Source organism: Hakea prostrata, chromosome 5, assembly GCF_041222555.1.
Source record: "Hakea prostrata isolate BN-2017 chromosome 5, UWA_Hpros_2, whole genome shotgun sequence".
NCBI lineage: Eukaryota > Viridiplantae > Streptophyta > Magnoliopsida > Proteales > Proteaceae > Hakea > Hakea prostrata.
Genome location: NC_142604.1, coordinates 26,868,755 through 26,893,738, shown reverse-complemented (window position 1 = coordinate 26,893,738; position 24,984 = coordinate 26,868,755). Strand labels below are relative to the sequence as shown.

The 24,984-nt window shown below is 38.9% G+C and overlaps 1 pseudogene; it reads right to left on the bottom strand.

Moving 5' to 3' along the window:
* Positions 1-10,656: 10,656 nt before the first annotated feature.
* Positions 10,657-11,225, bottom strand: LOC149015761 (beta-glucuronosyltransferase GlcAT14A pseudogene; annotated as a pseudogene).
* Between the last annotated feature and the right edge of the window lie 13,759 nt (positions 11,226-24,984).

Sequence of the window (24,984 nt, the reverse complement as noted above, 5' to 3'; positions counted from 1 at the left end):
CAAACATCTGCCTTTTATTTCTCAGAGATTCACCATAAACGCTTATATGAAAATAAATTGTCAGAGTTTGGACAAGTGACTTCACAGTCAATGAAGTGGTCTTCCATTTAAATCACATCAATACATTAATCTGACTACCAAAATAAGCTTAATCCACCCGCCTTCTCTCTAGCTTCAACCACACAACCGTGCTGAAATTTAAGATTCTTCTGAACTGCCTTCATTTTTGCCTGATTGCACTTGGTCTCCATAACAAATACCACCTCGGGGACATCAGATTTGATGAGATTCCCGAAGCTCTAACTGTACGTGGATTTCCCAGGCCACAACTATTCCAACTGAGGAGCTTCATGACCACCTGTGGGACTGATAAACCCCAGTCTCCACAGGTGCATCCAGTAAAAAATGCTCATTTCCTCCTTTCTCTTGGCTGTCGCTAACAATAGATTCATCAGCATCACCAAAATTCGCCTCCTTGTTTTTTCTTTTCACTCTTCCCTTCTTATTGTGTTTGGCACTTTGGCTCCTTCAGAAACATTTAGCTTGGAAAGTCTTTTACTTCTAGCAGTTTTCACTGAGCTTCCTTTGTTATACGAGCTTCTGCTAAACATACTTCTAGATCTTGGGATGGGAGTGGGAAAAGAGGCTCTCAATAGGAAAGGTTGGGAATAATGGGTGGAGGGTTATCATTTGTCGATGGTTTGGGCCAAGGAGAGTGCAAGATAGCATGTGAAGTTGGCTTTTTTTTTTCAAGCGTCGCCAAATATAAAGTTTCCACGACGGTTTATAGTAAACCGTCACCAAATAAGCATCTTCCTCGACGATTTACAGAAACCGTCGCCAAATATATGGATAAGACAACACTTATTTAAAAACATAGGGAAATCGTTTTTCGGTGACAGTTCGTTGTAAACCGTCGCCAAAAACAATAATAGGGTGACACTTATTTCAAACGTAAGGAAATCGTTATTTTCGGCGACAGTTTTGATATAAATCGTCGCCGAAAATGCATAAAATGCCTAAATTCAAATATAAATCCAAACATTTTCCCCGACGGTTTACACTAACCATCGCCAAATATTAGGATATGGCAATAGTCATTTTTAAGCGTAGGAAAATCCTCATTTTCGGCGACGGCTGCCGAAAATGCCTACAATGCCTGAATCCAAACATTTTCCACGACGGTTTATTTTAAACCGTCTCCATATATGGGGCAAACCTACCCAATTACCAAATTTTAGTCCAAACATTTTCCCTGATGGTTTTTTTTTTTAAACTGTTGCCAAATATTGGGTAGAGCTACTGTTTTCGGCGATGGTTTCCTTTAAACCGTTGCCGAAAATGCCTAAATTGGCCACACTTCTTTATAAAAATGTAGCGAAATAAGTATTTCCGGTGACGGTTTTCCTTAAACTGTCACCAAATATCAAATATACTCTTCCCCTTCCGCCCCCAAACTTTTCACTCTCCCGCTTTCATTTCCCGACCGGTCTCTCTCTCCCTCTCCCTCATGCTCTCTCCCTCACTCTCGCTCTCTCCCTCTGGTTCGCAGTATCGCCATCGCCAGCTCTCGCTCTCTCCCTCTAGCTCGTGCTATCTCTGCCTTTGGTCGCTCACGCTCACAGGTCTCTCTCGCTCATGCTATCTCTACAGCCCTCTTAGCTCGCAGGTCTCTTAAACATTTGTCTCGTTAGTTTTAATCTTGATTTTGCTTTAGATTCGTGAGATTTGGGGTTCTCATCTCTGTATCCTTCTAAAATTTGTATATCAATTGCAGATTGGTTTCTTAATTTTTTTCATATAATTTTTATTCGTGTAGTGAAAAGCAAGCAAGGGCTAGCTAAGGCGGCATCACCTCTTAAGAGAGACGCTGTGTCGGTGCCTGAATGTGGTAACAAGTAAGCAAGAGTTTGTTGAGTAGATTCCCTCTTTACTTGCACTATGAAGTATTACCGTGTATTACTTGAGTTTATAACACTTCCGGTGATGATTTTGTTAGATTTGGGGATTCCCGGCTATTTCAATATGGACTCTGGAATTTCCAACCTCGGTTCGAATTTGCATGTTTAATTACATGGTTAAATTGTTGGGTTATGAAAAACCCACCGAATAGAACAATTAGCAAATAAGAGAAAAGAAGAACACAAGAATTTATGTGGAAAACCCTTAAAGGGAAAAAACCATGGGCAATAGAAAAAACTCCACTATAGATAAAGAAATATACTAGAGGGAAGATTTTGGGATGAATTACACGTGGATGGGGGAGGCATCCTTTTATAGCCTCTCCCCATCCTACCTTCTCCCACATCTACTCGAATTGGGACTAAAACTCTCAACAAACTCCCACTTCTTTTCGATGTGGGATAACAACTCCCACTTCTACTAGATGTGGGACTAAGACTATACAACAATCTCCCACTTAGAGATTAGATTGAGAACCAATTAATATTCACACCATTTTCTATCTTGTCACCACCATGTTGTCTACGTCTCTATCAAGCCATACAAGGATCTGTACCAAATGAACTTGTCAGTGTTGATTGCCTTTTTCAATGCATCTGCTGGATTCTCTTTCGTGTGGATTTTCTACATATCCACCCTTCCGTCTTCCACCACTTCACGAACAAAATGATATTGTACTTCTATGTGTTTTATCCTGGAATGAAAAGCTCAATTCCTTGCAATGTGCAAGGCACTCTGACTGTCACAATACAAGAGAATCTTCTCATGTTTGTGCCAAGTTCTTCCATAAATCTTCTTTTCCAGATTGCATCTTTACAAGCTTGTGTAGCTGCCATATACTCAGATTCTGTTGTAGACAGTGCTACAACTGTCTGTAGTTTAGATACCCAGCTCACAACTCCTCCTACAATTGTAAACACATAGCCAGTAGTGGATCTCCTTTTATCAAGATCACCTGCAAAATTAGAATCAACATATCCTCTGACAATAACTTCAGATCCTCCATAACATAGAGTAGCATCCGAGGTTCCTTTAACATATCTTAGGATCCTCTTCACAGTAATCCAATGCTCTTGTCCTGGATTCGCCATGTGACGACTAACCACTCCCACTGCATGTGCAATGTCTGGTCTTTTACATATCATAGCAAACATCAGACTCCCCACTGTTGATGCATACGGTACTCAAGACATCTCCATCCTCTCTGCTTTATTGCTAGGACACATACTTGAGGATAACTTGAAATTAACAGGAAGCGGGGTAGAAACTGGCTTAGAGTCTTGCATATTGAAGCGGCGCAAGATTTTCTTTAAGTAACTCTTCTGAGATAGCCAAATCTTCCTGTTATTTCTATCTCGGTGAATTTGCATCCCTAGAATCTTCTTTGCGGGTCCCTAGTCCTTCATTTCAAATTCCCTAGCCAACTGAGCCTTTAATTCTACGATATGATTTTGCATCCCTAGAATCTCCATAAGATGATCAAACTGCTAGGTTGGTATATGTCTTTCACAAGTTGACCGTCGAACTTCTACAGTCGTAGACTCAACTGGTACTTGTTCCTCATTTTCTGATTCTGCTCTAGAAGAATTTTTTTGGATTGGACTTCTCTTCCTCCTAAACTGTTGTACTCTCTGGAATTTTTATTGAAGTGCTACTCACATCTCCTTCTGCAGCTTATTTTCTGCAAAAATGACATCTCTGCTGATGACGACCTTGTGGGCAGTGGGATCCCATAGTCAATACCCCTTGACTCCATTAACATATCCCAAGAATCTGCACTTTCTGGATTTTGGATCCAATTTTGAAATTTCTCGGGAATGATACATCACGTACACAGGGCTCCCAAATGTGTGCAAGCGTGAATAATCAACTAGCAAGGCAGCGTTACGGCCTTCGCCCAAAAGGATTTAGCCATACTTGTAGTTCTTAGCATGGCTCTCCTTCTTTCAAGTAGAGTTCTATTCACCCGCTCCGCTACTCCATTCTGTTGTGGAGTGTAAGCCACCGTGAATTGTCTCTTAATGCCTTCTTGATTACAAAACTCAACGAAGTCATCCCCAGTATATTCTCCGCCATTGTCAGTCCTGACGCACTTGATTTTCTTCTCAGTTTCTCGTTCAATTTGTGCTTTAAATGTTTTGAAAACTGAAAACACATCTGACTTCTTCTTGATAGGAAACACCCAACATCTTCTGGAATAATCATCAATAAAAGATACAAAGTACCTTGCTCCTCCCAGAGATGTAACAAGTGCTTGCCAAACATCAGAATGAACTAATTCCAAAATACTTTTACTCCTAGAATCACATGCGTTGAACTTCAATCTATGCTGCTTACTTGTAACACAGTGCTCACAAAAGGGTAATGAAACCTTTGTGAGGCCCGGGAGTAACTTCCGTTCGGCAAGAACCATCAACCCTTGCTCTGACATGTGGCCCAATTTTTTATGCCACACTTTTGTCATCTCCTCCGCAGTACCAGTTGATGCAACTGATGCTTCTGCCTCCATACATGTTTCTCCCATTAATTTATACAAATTTGCAGCGCCCCTTTCAGCCTTCATTACAACTAGCGCTCCTTTGACGATCCTCATCATTCCATTTTGGATGTGGGTTTTGCACCCAATTTCATCTAACTGTCCCAAAGACAATAGATTCTTCTTTAGGCCCTTCACATGCCGCACATTTTGAATAGTGTGTATCATACCATCATATATCTTCAATTTGATAGTGCCAATTCCAGCAATCTCCAATGCATGATCATTTCCCATGTACACAGACCCTGTAGAGATAGATTCATAAGTGTGAAACCAATCTCTGTGAGAGGTCATGTGCCATGTTGCTCCCGAATCCAAGATCCAAGAATCAGTGAGCTCCAATCTATCCTTGGATACTGTTGCTACTTCGCTGTAAAGAATCTCTCCTTCAGCAACGCACCCTTGAGATGTTTCTACCTTATCTACACCCTTTTTGAATCGACACTCACTACAAGAAAACGGGCCTATGGCGGCACTTTGGGTAAGGATACAGCGGCGTTTTCATAAAACGCTGTTGTTTGTTAACTTATAACAGCATTTCCCAAAAAACGCCGTCGTATATAGCTTTTTAACGGTTGTATGTGGTTTTATAATGGCGTTTACCAAAAACGCCGTCGTATGTGGCTTTATAACGGTATGTCTCTTATGCCTATGACACTGTTTTTTAAATAATATAAAAATTTTACAACAGCGTTTCCAAGAAACGCCGTTGTATGTCTATTTATAACTCTTGTAACTCTAGTTTTTAGCCGTTATAAAACTTTTAAGGGCGTTTCTAAGAAACGCCATTTTTAATGTTTATTTGTAACGATATAAACCTTTTTAGCGGCGTTTCTAAGAAACGCCGTTGTATGTCACTTCTTTCACGCGGTTCTCTAATTCCTCCCGCCAAAGCCTGCACCAACATTTCACTTTGTCTTCAATTCAATAGCTTTTTGTTTCTTCCAGATCCAACCTGATCAGCTCCAATCACTAGCAGATGAAGAGATCCAAGGCAGACCGAAATAAATGAGGCATTCTTGGAGTTCTTCTTCAAGCATCTTCTTTGGCACATCGTTTTTGCAAATTTCATCTTAAAGTTCAGATCTGCAATCTTGCAATCCCTCTGGCTCTCTTTGTCACATCCTCCCAGCCGGTACCCTAACTGGCATACCCGAGAGTGTGATCCACAGCCCTAAAGATCAAGTTTAGGAACGATCATATCCATTTCGCACAATAACATAATCAAAAGCAAGAACAAATCATAATGTTCAAGTAATTTATAATAAAAGTCAAGAAAGGATCTCAGAAGGATCACTATGGAATATCAGAGTGCGGAATAACAAGATACCAAATCAAAAGACAACTGTAGAGTATAAGAGAAATATACCCTACAAACACATGCGGAAGGTAGATCGAAATCTAAATAAAGCTCTAAGCTAATACAAGTAAAAGATAAGTCTAGAAGAAACAAAAGAAATCTAATCCACATCTTCAGTCAGCTCTTCTTGCTCTTTAGTCTTCATCTTCTTCACCTTGTGCTTCCTCATACATACCGTCATAGAAATCCGAACCTGTAGAGAAGTCTAACAACAGATTGTACAAAAAGGAATGAGTTTCGAGAGAAACTCAGTAAGGCAAGTTAATCCATAACAACATAAATAACATGGAAGCAAACCATAACAAGATGCAATGCAATATGAAACAAGTAAGGTATGTATGCATCTAAACTCTATGTATGCTGGTCTCTCTGGCAAACATGCTTTAAGTCATAGCACCGTACTTCTTTGGGTAGGTCACGCATACGGCTCCTGTTGGTAGTGGGTCCGGGCATCCCTCTCGGACAAACCATGGTAGGGGGTTAAGTCAACACACTCTCTCACAACCATTTGGCATAAGTACCGGCGCATTTCAGGGAAAAGCCTAGCCCAATTCAAGTCATCTAGTCAATTACATCAAGTCATGTCCAGATACTTCCATTCCTCCCCTCTCGGGATCCTTTCCGGTATCCTTTCCACTAGAGTCAACGATATTACTCACCGGACTCATCAACCCTATTGGTTATCCACATATGGTAAACGGGAAGCTCTCATGTCCTCTCACGGATATAACTCACCGGTCTCGAGCGCCCATGAGCCCAAGTCCAGCCATATGCAACCCTCCAATAAATGGCCCCCACAATGTGATTCCCGTCCTCTCACGGATATAACTCACAAGTCTCAAGTGCCCGTGAATCCCCATTGCTACCATGGGTCGTTTGGTCTCAATACCCTTCCAAATCGGGTCTGATATAACAGGGGTATAACCTAGCCAAACACTGCTAGACATCCCTAGGTATGACAACCAATGATTCGGGAAAGCGTCGATGGGCAACCCCGGAAACATCCCATACTATTTCCGATAATGTCCAAGGACAGAAGTGTCAAACGGACACCTCCCAATCCCAAACCAAACTTAATCAAACACATTCTTAGATCAGTCATGACATACACAACCAGTAGTTCATCATATAAAAGAGAATGTAAAAGTGAAATCAGATTAAGCAGCAATAAGTAATTCATATAACATGAATAATGAAAAAGATGATATACACAAGTGCTACTGTTCTCACAGTAGGTGATCAGAATTAAAGTACAACAACAGTAGGTAATCTCATAGTTTCACAAAGTAGAAACCATAGAACAAGTAATCTATGTAGTTAAGGAATAACTGTCCTTACCTTGATTATCGCCGAAGATAATCCAAAGATCAAAGAGAGAGGCTCCAAACTTATCAAATAAACCCCTAACAATCATAGATATAACATTAGGAAAGATGCCTAAAAGATCAGAGAGCAAACGAATCAAACTGAGCGAAAATTTAAGCTACTGACTTCATTGGTCGATTGCCTTGGTCTCTGACCCAGTCGACCAATCGAGTCAGTACGGAATAGTGAAAACTGTTTTGGCCATAACTTCTTCGTTTGAAGTCGGATTGATCCGAAATTCGAAGGGGAACTCCCTAGGATGTATTAGAATCATATGGGAAGATAAAATCATCAAGTCATGGTCAAAATATGGGTTCTTGATTTGACCCAAGAAACTAGGGTTTCAACTTTTATGGTTCCCATAAAAAGGTTATGATCACGGAAAGAGAGGGAATGATTGTTATCAAGAAAATAACAAGAAATCATAGGAAATCTAGTTTAGGTTAATAAAAACATTGCCCATGAAGTTGATGACCAAGTACAACCTAACCCTAATGAAGACATGGGGGAGATCTTAGTCCCAAAATCAATCTCAAAAGGTCTATAACAAAGGGGTTAGGGTTTCATCATACATAACTGATGGCTCTCATGGAAAGGCTAGGGGTAATCAAGATTCACCCTAGGGAAAAAGAAACAAAGAATGCACAATCTGAAAAGGTGTTGGGAAGTTTCCAACAGATAAAAGAACATTAGGGTCTCAGATATGGTTACTTCTCATAAGAGTTGGTTACCTCCCATGAGAGTTACCCATAATTAACTCTCACAAAAACAACCCAAGATAGATAAAGGAACATCTCATTAGTATTTCAAAATCAAGAATGGAATTAGGAAGGGTCTACCAATGAGAGAAAATAAGGTTCTCAATTAAAGTGAAAGGAAAGAAATTCTAATCATACGATTAGGGATTTACTAACAAGGATCCGTGTATCCCATGGAAAGACTAGGGAGAATAAAGATTCACCCTAGGGCAAAGAATTTACAATCAAGAAAGGTTTTGGGGAGGGTCAATGAATTAACAGAAATAAAAGGGTTCCCAAATTGGTTAACCTCTCATGAGGGTTACCCAAGAATTTCCCCTCAAAATCTCTCCCTTTTGGCTAGGGTTGAGATCATGACAATGATCATAGATCTCAAAGGATGGAATGAGATCATGGAATAGATGGTTGCAAGATTGCAACATCTTCTTCCTGATCTCAATCAAGAACAAGAAAGAAGAAAGAATAATTTAGAAATCCTAATTAGGTTAAACATGGATCATGAAGAAAATATAGTATGATCAGATAAAGAATTAAAGATTGATAGGTTACAATTCTAGTAAGGGAAACACATTGATTGGAGGTTAACAAGATCAAACTAAGGGTTCTTGGTTTGATCCAAGAAGTTAGGGTTTCACCTTTTTTGGCTCCCATGAAAAAGGTTGAGAGCATCGGATGAAGGGAAGTAAATTGCTAGCCAATAAAACAAGAAAATATAGATGATCAAGGATAAGGAATTTAGATGATGATAGGTTACAATTTAGTAAAGAAAACACATTGATTGGCTATTAACAGGGTCAATAACATATATCCAAGAAGTTAGGGTTTCACCCTTTTTGGCTCGCAGGAAAAGGTTGAGATCACAGAATGTAAGGGAATTAATGATTGGCCAATTAAAACAAGAAAATCATAGAAGGTCAAATTTAGATTAACATAAATATGACCCATGAGGTTTCCCTCACATGGGAGATTACAAAAGGTTTCTCCGGATCACCACACAGGTTAGGGTTTCAGAGGATTGGGTTTAGGGTTTCAAGAATTCAACCGGTTAGGGTTAAGATCATGATGATGATCATGGATCTTAAAGAAAATGATGAGATCATGGAATAGATGGTTGCAAGAGTGCATCATCTTCTTCCTAATCTCAGCCAAGAATAGATTAAAGAAAGAAAATCAGAGATGGAGAAGAAAGAGTGAGTATACACATACCTTTGTTGCAGAAGGATGAAGATTTCTTCAAGTCTTGTGAGAAATCACCAAGAAATGCAAGGGAATTGATTAGATTAGAGTTCTAACTCATTCCAGAGGCTTATGAGGCATAGGAGGCAAAGTAATCCCGAGATTTGGACTTAAATAGAGCAGCCACGACGTAATTAGCAAAAACAGAACTCATTGGTCGATTGGATTGGTCTACTGGTCCAGTCGACCAATGAGTCGACCAATCAGGACAGCAAGGTTAAAACAGGGATTTGGAGGGCTATACAGGGTAAAATTTAATTGAGTGAGGTTTTCTTCTACGAGTCAATCAAGAAGTCTAGTTTCCAGAAATACTTTCAGATCAAGCATGGGAGTTCATTAGGTCCACCAACTAGGCTCACCTTCTTCGATGCGCAAGCAGGATTTGCCAGACATAGTTCAGCAACTTCGGACAGGGATTTGGAAGGTTATATGGGGTCAAATTGAGTGGGGGTTTTCTCCTACAAGTCCATCAAGAAGTCTAGTTTCGGGAAATATATCAGATTGGGCACAGGAGTTCATTAGGTATTTCAACTAATTCACCCCTCTTCGGTGCGCAGATTCAAAACTAACACTGACAATGCTCTCAAGTGAGGGGCATCATAGACAATGTCCATGGGCTTGGGTTCCGACACCAAATCATCAACCAAAAGGGTCTACAAGAAACAATCTAAGATCAAATCAAAGTCCAACTTTAAGGTGTAACATTTAAACTAACCCTTCTTTACCCAAAACAGATAGAGTGTCCTGGCTAGGTTTGGGCTGGATTTCACACTCTTGCTCTTTCTCTCTCGCAATCCCTCTGTCTCTCGCTCTCTCTCGAAAATTTGATCGGTTTTCTCTATGTGTGCGCTGGCTCCTTTACTTGCCAGTCGTTACGACTCAGAAATTTGCGAAACTTTGAAAAGATTGCTGGCTCTAATTGCTCAAGGCTTCGATTGCTGGCTCTAATTGCTGAAAGCTGATTCCAGGTGGTTTTCACTCTTGAGCAGCAGATATACGCCCGAGATTGTTCGATCCAAAATCTGCCTCTGCGACTCCCTCCAAGTGCGTCTGGTAATTCCATTTATAATTTCTTTCTTTTAGTGTTCTTCACTACTCTCCATCTCTCGTGTTAATGAGAAACATCTGCTAGTTGTTCAACAGAGAAACCCTTGCATTAGTTATTGTTTGTTTTCTCTTCTGTTGTTCATTATCTGTTGAATTTCTTCATTCTGTTTGATAGCCAGAGATTACTAATTAAGCCATCCAAATCTACTTTTATTGGATGATTTAGTTGTTTACCATGTGATATTTAAGTAATGTCTTGGTTGATGATTTAACTTTTTTTCCTCATCAGGCCGCAGCGCAGGTCAATGTGACTTTTTTTATATTTGTTTTTTGCTTCCAATGCTGCATTCTGACCTACTTTTCTAATAGTTATCATATTTGGAATATTAAACTTAATTTATTCTCACTTCTATTCTTGTAATATCCTGTGGGCGTTTCAGTATGAATTCATCAATTTTCTGAAGCACCCGATTCCCTTCTTGAAATGGTCTTGCAAAGACAGCACCACTTAGTACCATTCTTCTGTAATGAGACAGATTGAGGAAATTTGGTTCCATGTCTGAATTGTTGTTCCATTCAATGAACCTCGGGTCATTGTTTACACTAGTGTTCTGAAATTCAGGGGAATTGCAGAGAATTGTGTGAAAGTAGGATTCAAGAGGATAGGCCACATTGGTGAAGTACATAAGTAGTTTCCTTGGCATGTCATCCCACCCATGTATACAGTATTCCATGAAAGCTCTGCTCATGTTGAACCATGGAGAACCTGCTCTATAGGATTAAAACATTAAGAACCAGTAACCTAAGTGTTTGTCAGTGAGCTTTAAAATTCTGTAAATTTTATCTAGTCCAATAGAAACTGACCTCCATAAATCTGGAAGGTGTCAGGGGTTGCTCGGGCTTCGGAAATGAAGAAAATCTGTGTATTCTCTTTCAAATAAAGATTTGGGTCCATGGCCATGTGATTAATCCCCTGCCTCCTGCAGCAAATTAATTTACACTGTAGATACTGAAGATGGTCAAGGGAAAATTCAAATTTCATTAGGAGTTGAAAAAGATATAAGTTTCCTGTTTTAGTTCTAAATGTTGCAAACATTTAGAGGTCATGGTTTTTTTTTAAAGTCAGTCTTCAGTGAGATCTACACCAAAAATCTTGAATCTGTTTCCAGTTAGTAAATCAGAATGCTCTCATTACTTTGTTTGTCAATTTATATGTTGGATTTTACAGATGAGAAGATTTGGGTTGTTAATTCGGTTCATATTGTGCTCCTAAAGATTTCTTTGGGGGATGGCCTACAAATTCTGAACTAAGAAAGTCTGAAACACACCATTTACTTACTTTTTCCACTCTGAATTAGTGCTGTAGTTGATGAAGTTGAGATCTTTTGGCAAGAACGTGAAGGCATGAAGGAGATCTGCAAAGAAGAATCAGTGTTTTCTAACATGATGAGTAATTGACTTCATGGTTCACATCAACAGTATTAGATTTGGTTGATTTCTTTCAAGAAAAATAACTGTGTCAGAACAAAAGCCTAAAGAACTCAATTTATGTCAACACAGAGTTCAATGGAGGTAAAAGGCTAACTGCCTAACTCAGTCCCTCCTAAATTATTATTGAGGAAACTTCATCACATAATGAAGTCCTTCAAACTAATAAAAGTTGATGCTTGACAATCCTAAGTTCATAGGAACTCTTAAGAATATACTAAATTCTTTTCAATGAAAATTTGATTGTTTTTCCTTTTTGTAAATTTGTTTGAATGAGGTCCAATTAGAACACAATGAGCAAAGAAGAATATTTTTTATCAATCAATATTTAGGATAATCAGAATCACTGAGTGGAATAAACCAATCCCAATCCCTACTTTTGCTCAGACTTAAACCCATAATATTTGGGATTGAATTAACCCAAGCACAGGCACGATTAAAATCAACTCCTATACTTAGCATATTTTCAATTCTTAAATTAACTAGGCCCCTCTTGTAAGGAAGCCAAAACTAAGTACAAGAAAAGAGAAGGCTGGCCCATGTGTAAGAACAATATTTCAGCCACTGGCTGGAACTTGAATCTCTGTTGTCATCACTATGAAGTTGTTTTGATCTGTTCCTGCCCTTCCCAAAGATAAAAGAGAGTACTAATGCACAAACATATGCAAAAAAAGGGAAAGCACTACATAATGATTGCTTCTGTGAGATAGAGTGACATCCACTAATACTTATCCATTTTACAGGCAAAATATGGTGTCAGCTGCTTGGAACTTCCTCTCATCCAGCATACAGAAGGGGTCTGATTTTGATAGACTTTCTACTGTCTTAAGTGGTTGGTTTCAATGCAAGGGGAAAACTACCCTATCCTGCTAGTTTCTTTTCTTTTTGATCACCTTAATAATCTTCACGAGTTAAACTTATTATCTGGTCATTTCTGCCCTGAAAATATGAACAAAAAACTCACGATTGTTTCTTTTGCTACCGGACAAAGCATTTGACTGGATTGTCATAACTTCTCCAGAAGCAGGTTTAGTGTTCCTTGAAGCTTGGAAGTAAGCATTACAATTTGCTTTATGTAGCACAATATTTTTCTGTACTTGATATGATGAGTGCTGCTGTTTGCTAGAAGCTTTTTTAGGGTTAAATATCATAATGTAATTGTTATAATTGTTATCATGATATCTATGCACTGGAAATAAGCCAGCTGTGAATTCTACAACTTAAAAGCATTATACTCTTACCAAATTCAAGGATGATCTTCTCCCAACTTGAGTAGAGCTGCTCTCATGTTTCTCTATTTTGGTCTCCTATGAGATAATTGGTCCTAGTTTGTTACACAGATCATAGTCTTATTGATAATCTTAAAGAAGTTCTGTTGCTAGTTCTCTTTTGTCTACACACAAGTTCTTAAATATATTTTCTTTAGCTTCGACTGGTATTGTTCTTGTCTTCAATGTCTTCTTACTATCTTGGCTTTAGCAGGTTTGAGTTTCTGATATGTTCTTATACAGCATTAAGTAATCCTTGAATAAAAGAGACATTTGTTTGATGAGCCTTGTTGAATCTGATTGGATTATTATATTTTGGGCTGTAGCTTCTGTAACTGATTGGACTGTTATATTTTGGGCTGTATCTTCTGTACCACTGACTTTGGAAGGCCCTTAACCGAATGCTCTCTGTTTCCACGCTTCTCCATCATGCTGTGCTTTGTTTGATTCTTTGATTCAAGCAATAACTCTAATTGAATACTGCTATTTAAGTATTTTGTTGTTGTTAAATTTCATTAGAGCAACTGATTAATGACCTTTGATTGATCTGTCCTAGAGTTGCTTATCTGTCTAATTCATTCCCCATCTGAATCAGATTTCTGCTGGTTTAGTATACTCCAGTCACTGAACTGCCAAGGATAAACTTATGATGTCATTTCAGTCATCTCAAGGATGCAGGCCCCTATTCAAAGAATTAGTCGATGCTCCAAGATCAGAGGGCTTTGATGTGATTCTGCTTTTCATGAATAAAAGGTTGAGATCACAAGACATGAAGCAGGAGCTGTGAAAAGCTTCCTGGCAACTCAGCTGTTGTAACTTCTATTGTCATATTGGGCAAGATTGACTTAAATTTTCCTCCACTCTCCACTTTGCTGTTCAATCTGAGCTCTTGTACGCATAGTTTCATATGATTTACACGATTTTACATGTACAATTTATTTTACAGGTGAAATAATAGGGTCCTTACGGTTTTTATAGCAATCTGAATTTCAATTGCACCTTGTTTTCTTTTCAGTTTGTGATTTCATGGAAATTTGTTTCAGTTTGTGGTTTCATAGAGATCCAACTTGACATGAATCTGGATTGCTTGGTTGTGATGACAGTCATTGTGGTTTTAGTCCTCCTGATGGTCCAGGGGTGGAATATGGACGTAGATTGGTAAAATGTGTCTTGAGGTCCTCAAATTTGGGCCAATCCCATCTTGATGAGGTCAGTTTCATTTCATATGTTCAGTACTATCGAAATTTGGCTGGTTCAAATACTATCGAAATAGAAAATTCACCAAAATTGAATTTGGCTTTTCGAAAATCAAATTTTTTTTAATTAAAAAAAACTTATACCGGCGTTTTGTAAATGCCATCATATGTCACATAGAAAATGCCGGAAAAAATAACGTTGAAGTCTACAACGGCATTTTTTAAATGCCGCAATAAGTGACTTTTAGCGGCGTTTTTAAAAAACGCCAGCAAAAAAGTCATACAGCGGCGTTTAGAAAACGCCGAAATAAAGCACTTTTAAAGGCATTTTAAGAAAATGCCGGTAAATGTGTCGTCGTAATTGACCATTACCGTCGTTTGCATTTAGTGTCGTGGTAGCAATACGGCAGTGCTTTTGCCGGACTTTTTTGCGGCATTTTTGAAATGCCCAGGAAAAGTTTACAGCGGTACTTTTAGACTTACGGCGGCGTTTTCAAAACTCTATGAATGCTGGTCTCTAAGGTAGACATGCTTTAAGTCATAGCACCATACTTCTCTGGGTCGTCTGTCACTCTCCCGTTCCATATCTTGGGAATGCCCGGGGAATATTGGTAAAGTCCTCAAAAAAACCATGGTTGGGGATTTAGTCACCACTCTCTCACATCACCATTTGGTATAAGTATTGGCGCATGTCACAGTAAAGCCTAGCCCAATGCAAGTCATCTACTCAGTCATATCAACTCAGATCCAGATACGTCCATTCCTCGCCCCCAGCGATCCTTTCCGGTATCCTTCTCACTAGAGTCAGCGTAATCCCGGATTACGGACTCATCAACCCTATTGGTCATCCACAAATAGTAAACGGGAAGCTCTCACGTACTCTCACGGGTTGGTTACCGGTCTTGAGCGCCCGTGAGCCCAAGTCTATCCATTTGCAACCCTACCAATAAATGGTTCCCACAATGAGATTTATGACCTCTCACGAGTTGGTTACCGGTCTTGAGTGCCCACAAATCCCCACTGCTACCACGGGTCGTTTGGTCTCAATGCCCTTCCGATTCGGGTTTGATACGACAGGGACATCCTAGCCAAACCTCTAGACAGTCCTATGTATGTCATCCAATAACCCGGGAAAGAGTCGATAGGCACCTTCGGAGAACATCCCATACTATTTCCTCCGGTGCCCAAGGACAGAAGCATCAATAGGACACTCCCCAATCCCAAGTTATACGTAGGCAATCACATATTCAAGTTCATCACTTCTCATGCATCCAATACATCTTCATAATACAAGTTAAATCATGATATTGAAATGAATCATCATAGACATAAGTAAACAAGAATAGTAATGTAACATGACAAGAGTATAAAGATTTCAATACTACTGTTCTAACACATATATCACAGTCTTATAACGATTAAAAGAAATCAAGAGATTCTCTTCATAAATAAGAACATAAATCATAAGTTGATGATCTATATGTTTATGGAGATAACCATCCTTACCTTAGGTTGAGTTGATGATGAATTGAGAGTACCAAGAAATAGTCCAAATAATTGTTAAGGCCCTAAACAAACATCAATAATAAGTTAGAGAAGGAATCAGGAAGATTGGATGTCAATTGGATCAAAACTGGCCAAGGTTGCTGTCAGCAACAACTTTGGTCGATGGTCTTGGTCGATGGTATCGACCAAAATTGTCTTCGGGACAGAATAGTGAATTTTGGGGATTTCGGTCCGAAATGGGTCTTCCGGGGTTCGGATCGATCTGAAACTTGGAGGGATGATTAATAACAATGTAAGAACACTACCTAGCAAGTATTATCACAATCCAATGGTCCAAATGAAAACCCCCAAATTGAGGTCCTATGTTTTAAAGACAAGAATCCTAGCATTCATGAGAAATTGATGTAATTGAAAGGGAAGCTAGAGAATTAGTTGGGGAATAGGTTAGGAACATGATTACAATCATTTGCAAGCCAGAGATTAGACAAATCATACTCCACATCTCAGTTTAGTATAAGAAATCAAGTTGTTAAGCAATGAATCATGGTTATGTATATGTAAGGATCAAGATGCAAGTGAAGCATAGCAAGAATGAAGGAAAAGCAAGTATAAATGGGAAGAGACGTTCATGGCAACGTGTTTGCAAGGTTGCAGCACCTTGGCCATGGTCTCATCAGTAAAAGAAGAAGGGAAGTGAGTAGAATAGAGAGCAAGAGAGAGAATCATACCTTAGAAGATGGTATTTGGAGAAGAGAGACAAGAATTCTTGTAGAAGGTCATCACCCAAGCTAAGGAGGAGCCTAAGAGGAGCCTTCCCACGTTCTCAGGTGTTGAAATGAGTGAAATATCGTTCTAGGTTCGAGGTTTCACTTAAATAGATGAAGGAATATCCAAAAAGCATCTTTTTCTCGATTCTGGGTAACTTTGGTCGATGGTCCTTGGTTGATGGCATCGACCAAAAGGATCGACCAAAACAGGTAAGAGGTTTCAGCAGAAAATCCAGAAATAGTTCAGCAACTTCGAACAGGGATTCGGAGGGCTATACAAGTTCAAATTGAGTGAGGTTTTCTCCTACAAGTCAATCAAGAAGTCTAGTTTCCATAAATACTTTTGGATCAAGCATGTGAGGTCATTAGGTCCACAAAATAAGCTCACCTTCTTCGATGCGCAAGCAGGATTTGCCAGACATAGTTCAGCAACTTCGGACAGGGATTTGGAGGGCTATATAGGGTCAAATGGAGTGGGGTTTTCTCCTACAAGTCCATAAAGAAGTCTAGTTTCAGAAAATATATTTTGATTGATCACAGGAGTTCATTTGGTATTTCAACTACTTCACCCCTCTTCGGTGCGCAGATTCAAAACTAACACTGACAATGCTCTCAAGTGAGGGGCATCATCGTCAATGTCCACGGGCTTGGGTTCCGACACCAAATCATCAACCAAAAGGGTCCACAAGTCTCATTTCCCCCACTTTGGGTTTTCGGACCTACAAACATAATAGGTCCCGGGCCGGGCCAAGGTAGGATAAGGCCAAACATTACAAATTTACCCTCAGGGAAAGGTCTGACATGGCTTCCTAAGGTTTTCAAAGATAATAATATTGAAACTAAAGTCCAACTTTAAGGTCTAATATCAAACAAGTCTTTCTTTATCCCAAAATAAAAAGGGTGTCCGAGCTAGGTTTGGGCTGGATGTTACACCACTGATCGGGGGAATGGATATTTGGAGAAAAAGAAATTGCAGAAAAAAAATAATCAAAGCAATAAAAGGAAAGGGAAACCTTAACCAAAGAGAGGCACGACTGTAGGCATCTCTGATTAAGGACCTTGGGGAAGGGAGAACAATAAATAAATGTTGAAAGTAAATTGCAAAAAGTAAATAACAGAAAGTAAATTGCAGAAAGTAAAATGGAAACCTTAACCAAAGAGAGGCACGATTGTAGGCATCTCTGATTAAGGATCCAGGGGAAAGGAGAACAATAAATAAATGCTGAAAGTAAATCCTAAATTAAGAATATGAAGGGGTAGATAGAAGTGGGAATGGAGGGAGGAGAGAAGATTAATAAAGAAGGTTACTTGGGAATTGAACAAACGATTCGAATCTCAACCAACCCTAACAACCAAATCTAGATCTAGAATGATCTAAATCTGCAATTGCTAGAAATCTCACAAATGCAAGAAAAGAAAACTAAAGAAAGCCTAAATAAACCAAAGATAAAAGAAAATTTGCTTCTCCTAAGCTTTAGAACCCCTTTTATAGAGTTTACATGAGAATTTTAATAAAACTCAAAGTTCTTATCTGACTCGACCAATTAGGGTTTTAGGGTTAAGAAGTTGGACGGACTTAGAGATATCAAATACATATTTTCACCGTTGGATTTTAGGGTTAAGAAGTTGTAAAGCTCTCCTCCAAAAATCAGCTCGATCAGACACTGGATGACCGTTCGATGAAGGGCTTGATCGAAATTGGACAGAGACATTCAAAAACGGGATTTTTCCTCTTTTTCTTCTATTTCTTTCTTTGACCAAGTCCCAAAGAGGAAATAAGATATTAAGGTGTGTAAGGACTCTTTTTGTCCATTAGGAAATATCTCTGTAGATTTGATTAATAATTTCTAATCTCAGCCGTAGATCAAAATTTGCTTCTTTATCTCTAAAATACTTTGGAGTTGGCCCATAATCACATCTCTGGCCCATCATGCTCCAAGTCAGGCCCATTTTTGCATTTGAGAATTTGAACGGACCTGTTGACGTGTAAAATCGCACGTTTAATACCCAAAACTCCAAATATTTGCTCAAGTCCTGAAAATTCATAAAATCTACAAAAACAACATAAAACCCAAGGTAGCTCCACTTAAAGTGTATAAAATACATGCTTTATGCCCTAAGATTTCACACATAAATGTGTTCATCATTGCGCAAATTAATGGGTCGTAAATCTCGTCCACATCTTATTGCAACAAATCATGCTAAAGAATTTCCTAATTGGTTCAATAAGCATGTAATTAAAAATGTTTCAATTGCTTGAGTAGATATTTTGTAGACTAAATATTAATTTTATAATTGCATATCTCTACTTATATGTGGTTTAATATGAATTGTATATTCAGATTTTGAATTTCTGTGAGAGTGGGGAGGATGTGGCTCATCATACGATGGCTTGCTTGAGGGCCTAACTTAGATGTGAGAAGTTACAACGAATACATCTATAATGGTATCAAGTTTTGTAGTAAGTCACATGAGGTTGATAGGAAAACTCAGAATAGCGGGATCCTTGTTACAGCAGTATCTGAAGATTACTCCAGTTCAAGAGATAGAAACCCTATTGTAGAAAGAATTATGTATTATGGAATTTAAAAAAAAAAAGTAATTGAGTTAAAATATGCAGAGGATCTCAAGGTAGTTTTGTTTCATTGTGATTGGGTTGACAATAGAAGGTGAGTTAACGAAGATGATTTTGGGTTTCATCTTGTCAATTTTAATAATTTATTGTATAATGCCCAAAATCAGCTTGCATAACCATTCATACTTCCATCTCAAGCAGAGCAAGTGTTTTACATAGTAGATCCCTATAAGCCTTAGTGGCAAGTTGCTATAAGGCCAAAGATTAGGGATATTTTTGATATGGGAGAGAAGGATCCAAATTAAGATGATTTTGGTCAAACATATACACAAAGTACCTCACAATTTATACCAATTTCAGAATATCCAGAAGTTGATGGTGATCTTAGTTGGACAAGATCTGATGTGGAAGGTCTTATAATTGATACTCCTATTGGCTTGATTAATGCAATAGATTGTTCAGATACGGATTGATAATTTGGTTTAGATGATGAAAACCAAGTAAGTTGCATATTCTTGTATAAATTTTCGAGAAAACAATTTCTTGATGGTTTTCTTGGATCATAATTGTCATTTTTAATATCTTCTATCTGTGATGAACCTTATTTTATGGGTTTCATGGATTCTATGATGGATGATAGTTTTGTTTCTACGATGAACTTTATGTACCTTGTTTCATTCCTGTTGAGTGACCATTTAATGTTAACATCATAGGCTAAAGAGATGAAGATGATGAACGCTTTACAGAAAGCAAAAGCAACCAAACTTCAAGTATATTTGTTGAGATATTTTTATTTTTATTTTGGTAATTTAGTGATTTGAATGAAGAAATACCTTAATTGTTTTTTTTTTATGGATGACTATAGTTAGGATTTGGTACAGAAGCTGATAAAGAGAATCCAGTCATAGATATTCCTTCTTGGTTTGCTCACCATGTAGTCTTTATTATTCCTTTGTTACAACAATATCCTTCCAAATTTCTACAACAACGATTGGAGCAACTTTAGTTAGACATCAGTCCAAGCCTGGAATGTATATTGGATGCATGAAGTCTGGTCCTGTTCTTGCTCGATTCTAAGATGTCCTGTCTTCCTGTCTTGAAAGTGTTCTGATGACTTGATTTCTCATTCAGGAATTGTTAATCTGCTGTTACTAACTGGAACTTCTCATGGAACAGATGGGAATTAAATACCATGAACCTGAGTATTGGAATTTTAGTGAGGAGAGAAACAAATATTTCAGCCATGCCACAAGCCAACTTACGCGATCTAAAAGGATCTGTCTCTACTTGTATCTCTATAAGCCAGTAAGGGTGACTTCTCTTTATTGAACAGGTTTATGTCTCTATGTACCTGAAATTGTATAATCCATGTATGTTGTTTCTCAGGCATGCGCTGGAGAAATATGCTAATGAGGATGTTTCATTGGGATTTTGGTTTATTGGTTTGGATGTGGTGCACATTGATGACAGAAGTTTCTTTTCTAGTACCCCACCTGGTAAATTCCTAGTTCCTCATGATGCTTTACTTCTGTTTGAAGATGTGCTGACAATATACTTTTGATCCTGTTAGAAAAGTTTAAATACGATCTGAAATTCGGTTGTGTAAGTGAACCAAGTTGAGCCTGGTATCTAGGTTTTCAATAATATGTCTTTATTCTTTAAATATAATTTGTGAGTGCCCCAGCTAAACTAAGATTGTCCTCGCTATAGCTCATTCAAGACCTGAAAAGTTGAGTTCTGGCATGAGTAATGGCACAAATTAGAGGTTCATCTTGTAACCGTTTTTGACGTGGTCTATTGTGATCCTTTTCTTGTCTGTTGTCTCCATCGATCCACAAATCTGGAATGTTGTTTTGGAGTCCATGCAACAATTTAAAATTGAGTAGAGATAGGATTAGTGTTTTGGTGATTTTGAAGCTGAAGAGTCAAATTGCCGCCATAATATTTTTATCATTTCACATAGATCGGTAACAAAATTTCCTATTGCAGATTATGAGTGAAAGGCTCAGACATGCAATATCTGAGTTGCTTCATTTGACTGGAGTTGTAGTGGGATTTGTAACTTTGCTTAGTGGATCAAGGTGAATGCTTTTTGAAGTGTAGTTTTTGAATTAAGTAGGTTGTAGTTCTTCTAAATTTAGTAAATGAAAATGCATGAGAAGAAAACTGTTATGGATGACCCGAAAAGAACCACCAGACATGAACGGTTCAGTTAGACCGACCCCACGATTCGGCGGTTCAAACAAATACTGCTTGCCAGCTGAAACGAGAGACTTCTCGGATGACGGAAGATGGTGCAGGAGCGGCTCGATGACAAGCCCAGTTGTTCCAGATACCCAGTGGCCCAATGTCTTTTCAGCAAAGCCAGCGGCCTTTGGGGGATCCTTGATATCTCCTCGTTGGCGGTGCCTCTTAGCATTAATTTCAGCAATAAATGTCTCGTGGGCCGTGCAATGACAAGGGACAGCTTGGATACTCCACATTCGCTCCAAGACTGCCATGAGAACAGTGACATCACATTTTGTCCCCTTAACCATGGAACAATGTCACATCAAGCCGATACTTGAGTTGACTCCTTGATTATAAAAGGTGCTCACAGCAGCCCTGGGGACTGCGGTTGCCAGAGGATGACGTCACCAGGATACAGAGGCCATCTCCACCGTTGAGCTCCATCATGAAAGGTCAGTCGGCCATCGCAGGCAAGGAAGGGTCACAGGTTCATTATAAATAGTGGTGGCACTCCCAGGTATAACTAGAGCTTCTCCAACCATTACTCTCCTTCATAACTCCATGAAAAATATTCCTCCATGAATCCTTGACATTTATTCTACAAGCATTGATTCTTAGCTTCTTCCTTAAGACTGACTTTGTCACATCCACCCAGCCGGTACCCCATTTGGAATACCCGGGAATGTGATCCACAGTCCAAGGGTCAAGATTCGTAGGTCCATGCCTCCCACATACACAATGACACAATCATGAACATAGATAATCAAAGTAAAAACAATTAATACTAAGTATCATGAATAAGGTAAGATTAAATAAATCAGAGTGCGGAAGACAGATAATATCAAAGTGTGAACATAATCATAAAGGTGAGAGAAGGTATGATAACCACCCTCTCAGAGCAGCGGAAAAGAAGTGTGATTAAGTTAATTACATGTCCAAGTATCTGAAAGATAAATCTAACAAGTTAATTATAGGCCCAAATACTCCAAAAATACACCAGGGAAATGGGGCACTAAGCTAGGGTTTCCTCTACTCTAATAACAGTCTCCTCAATGGTACGGATGTAGTAAACCCAGCTTTGCCGCTCCCTCACAACCGTGGGGCTAACCCTGGTGCGGATAGTAATCCTCCTCAGCACCAACACTCGGATCTTCAGACTGACTATGATTCCGCATACTACCCTTCGGGTAGTGGCATCTGTGAAGATCCAAGTGTTTGTGCCGAGGAGGATTACTATCCGCACCAGGGTTAGCCCCACGGTTGTGAGGGAGCGACAAAGCTGGGTTTACTACATCCATACCATTGAGGAGACTGTTATTAGAGTAGAGGAAACCCTAGCTTAGTGCCCCATTTCCCTGGTGTATTTTTGGAGTATTTGGGCCTGTAATTAACTTGTTGGATTTATCTTTCAGATACTTGGACATGTAATTAACTTAATCACACTTCTTTTCCGCTGCTATGAGAGGGTGGTTATTATACCTTCTCTCACCTTTATGATTATGTTCACACTTTGATATTATCTGTCTTCCGCACTTTGATTTATTTAATCTTACCTTATTCATGATACTTAGTATTAATTGTTTTTACTTTGATTATCTATGTTCATGATTGTGTCATTGTGTATGTGGGAGGCATGGACCTACGAATCTTGATCCTTGGACTGTGGATCACATTCCCGGGTATTCCAAATGGGGTACCGGCTGGGTGGATGTGACAGACTTAATCATTGGAGGTGGCTTCCCATCCTTTGAAGCGGCCCACTCTCACCTTTGCTTTGCTTTCAAGAAACTAAGGAGGACCAGAACCAAGGAGAACCGGGGTCGATCGAGAAGATAGACTTTCCCTCAAAATTTGGCGCCGTCTGTGGGAATCGCTTACTAAAAGTGTAAAATCCAGCCCAAACCTAACCAGGACACCCTATTTGTTTTGGGATAAAGAAAGACTTGTTTAATGTTAGACCTTGAAGTCGGACCTTGATTTCAATGTTGTTATCTTTGAAAGCCTTAGGAAGTCATGCCAGACCTTTTCCTTAGGGCAGATCTGTAATATCCGGCCTTATCCGAACCTTGACCCGGCCCGGAATCTGTTATGTTTGTAGGTCCGAAGACCCAAAGTGGGGGAAAAGAGACTTGTGGACCCTTTTGGTTGATGATTTGGTGTCGAAACCCAAGCCCTTGAACATTGATGATGATGCCCCTCACTTGAGAGCATTGTCAGTGTTAGTTTTGAATCTGCGCACCGAAGAGGGGTGAATTAGTTGAAATACCTAATGAACTCCTGTGCTCAATCCGAATATATTTCCTGAAACTAGACTTCTTGATGGACTTGTAGGAGAAAACCCCACTCAATATGACCTTGTATAGCCCTCCGAATCTCTGTTCGAAGTTGCTGAACTATTCCTGAAAATTCTGTTGAAACTACTTTGGGTCGATATTGTTGGTCGATACCATCAACCCAAGGTATTGACCAACAAGCTCAGATTCGAATAAAAATGTGCTTTTTGGATATTCCTTCCTCCTTTTAAGTGAAACCTCAAACCTAAAATATTATTTCACTCATTTCAACATCTGAGAATGTGGGAAAGCTCCTCTAAGCCTCCTCCTTGGCTTGGGTGTTGATCTTCTTCAAGAATCCTTTGTCTCTCTTCTCTAATCTCTTCTACAAGGTATGTAATCTCTCACTCTCTCTCTCTAATCTACTTCTACCTCACCTTATTCTTGCTGTTGGGACCATGGCAAAGTGCTGCAACCTTGCAAACACCTTGCCATGAGTCTTCTTTACCTCATACATTAATGTTTTCAACCATCTTGCTATGTTCCACTTACCTCTTGATCAATTAATATACATTTCCATGATTTTTTGCTTACCAACTTACTTTATTTACCAAAACTGAGATGAAGCCTATGATTAACCTAATCTATACCTTGCATATGATTTCAATATTGCTCCTAAGTTATTCCCTACCTAATCCACTATGTTTTCCCCCAACTTGCATTAAGAAATAGCCAATGCCATGATTAACAACTCTTGAACTTGATATGCCAATTTGGGGATTTCTAATTTGACCATTGGATGATGTTAATTCTTTGATAATTAGTGTCTCTATATTGTGTTTAAGCTACTCCCCAAGTTTCCTATCGATCCGAGACCCGGAAGACTAACTTTGAGCCAAAACCCAACTTGCTGTCCGAGACCCTTTTGGGTCGATACCATCGACCCAAAGTATCGACCAACAAGGTTGCTGTCAGAAACTTTTGCCCAGTTTTGATCCATTCGATCTCCGATTGTTTTGATTTCTTCTCTAATCCTTCATGTATGTTTGTTTAGGGCTTTAAGACTATAATTGGACCATTCTCTTGTGACTTCGGATCATCTTCTTCACAATTTGAGGTAAGGACGGTTATTGCCATATAACATAGACTGTATGACTTTTACACTGTTGTTGGTAACTTAGTAGACTTAACTTATTAATTGATTTTAGACATCATATGACTATTGTAGTTACCTTATGACAGTAGCACCATACTTAATTACTTGGTTTATCATGTTTACTTATTCTTGTCATTTATTTATACACTGTATTATGAGATGTTATAACATATTTTCAATATGATAATGTATTGTTGATATGTAATGGATGGAAATAAGCATGTGATTGCTTATGTATGATTTGGGATTGGGGAGTGCCCTA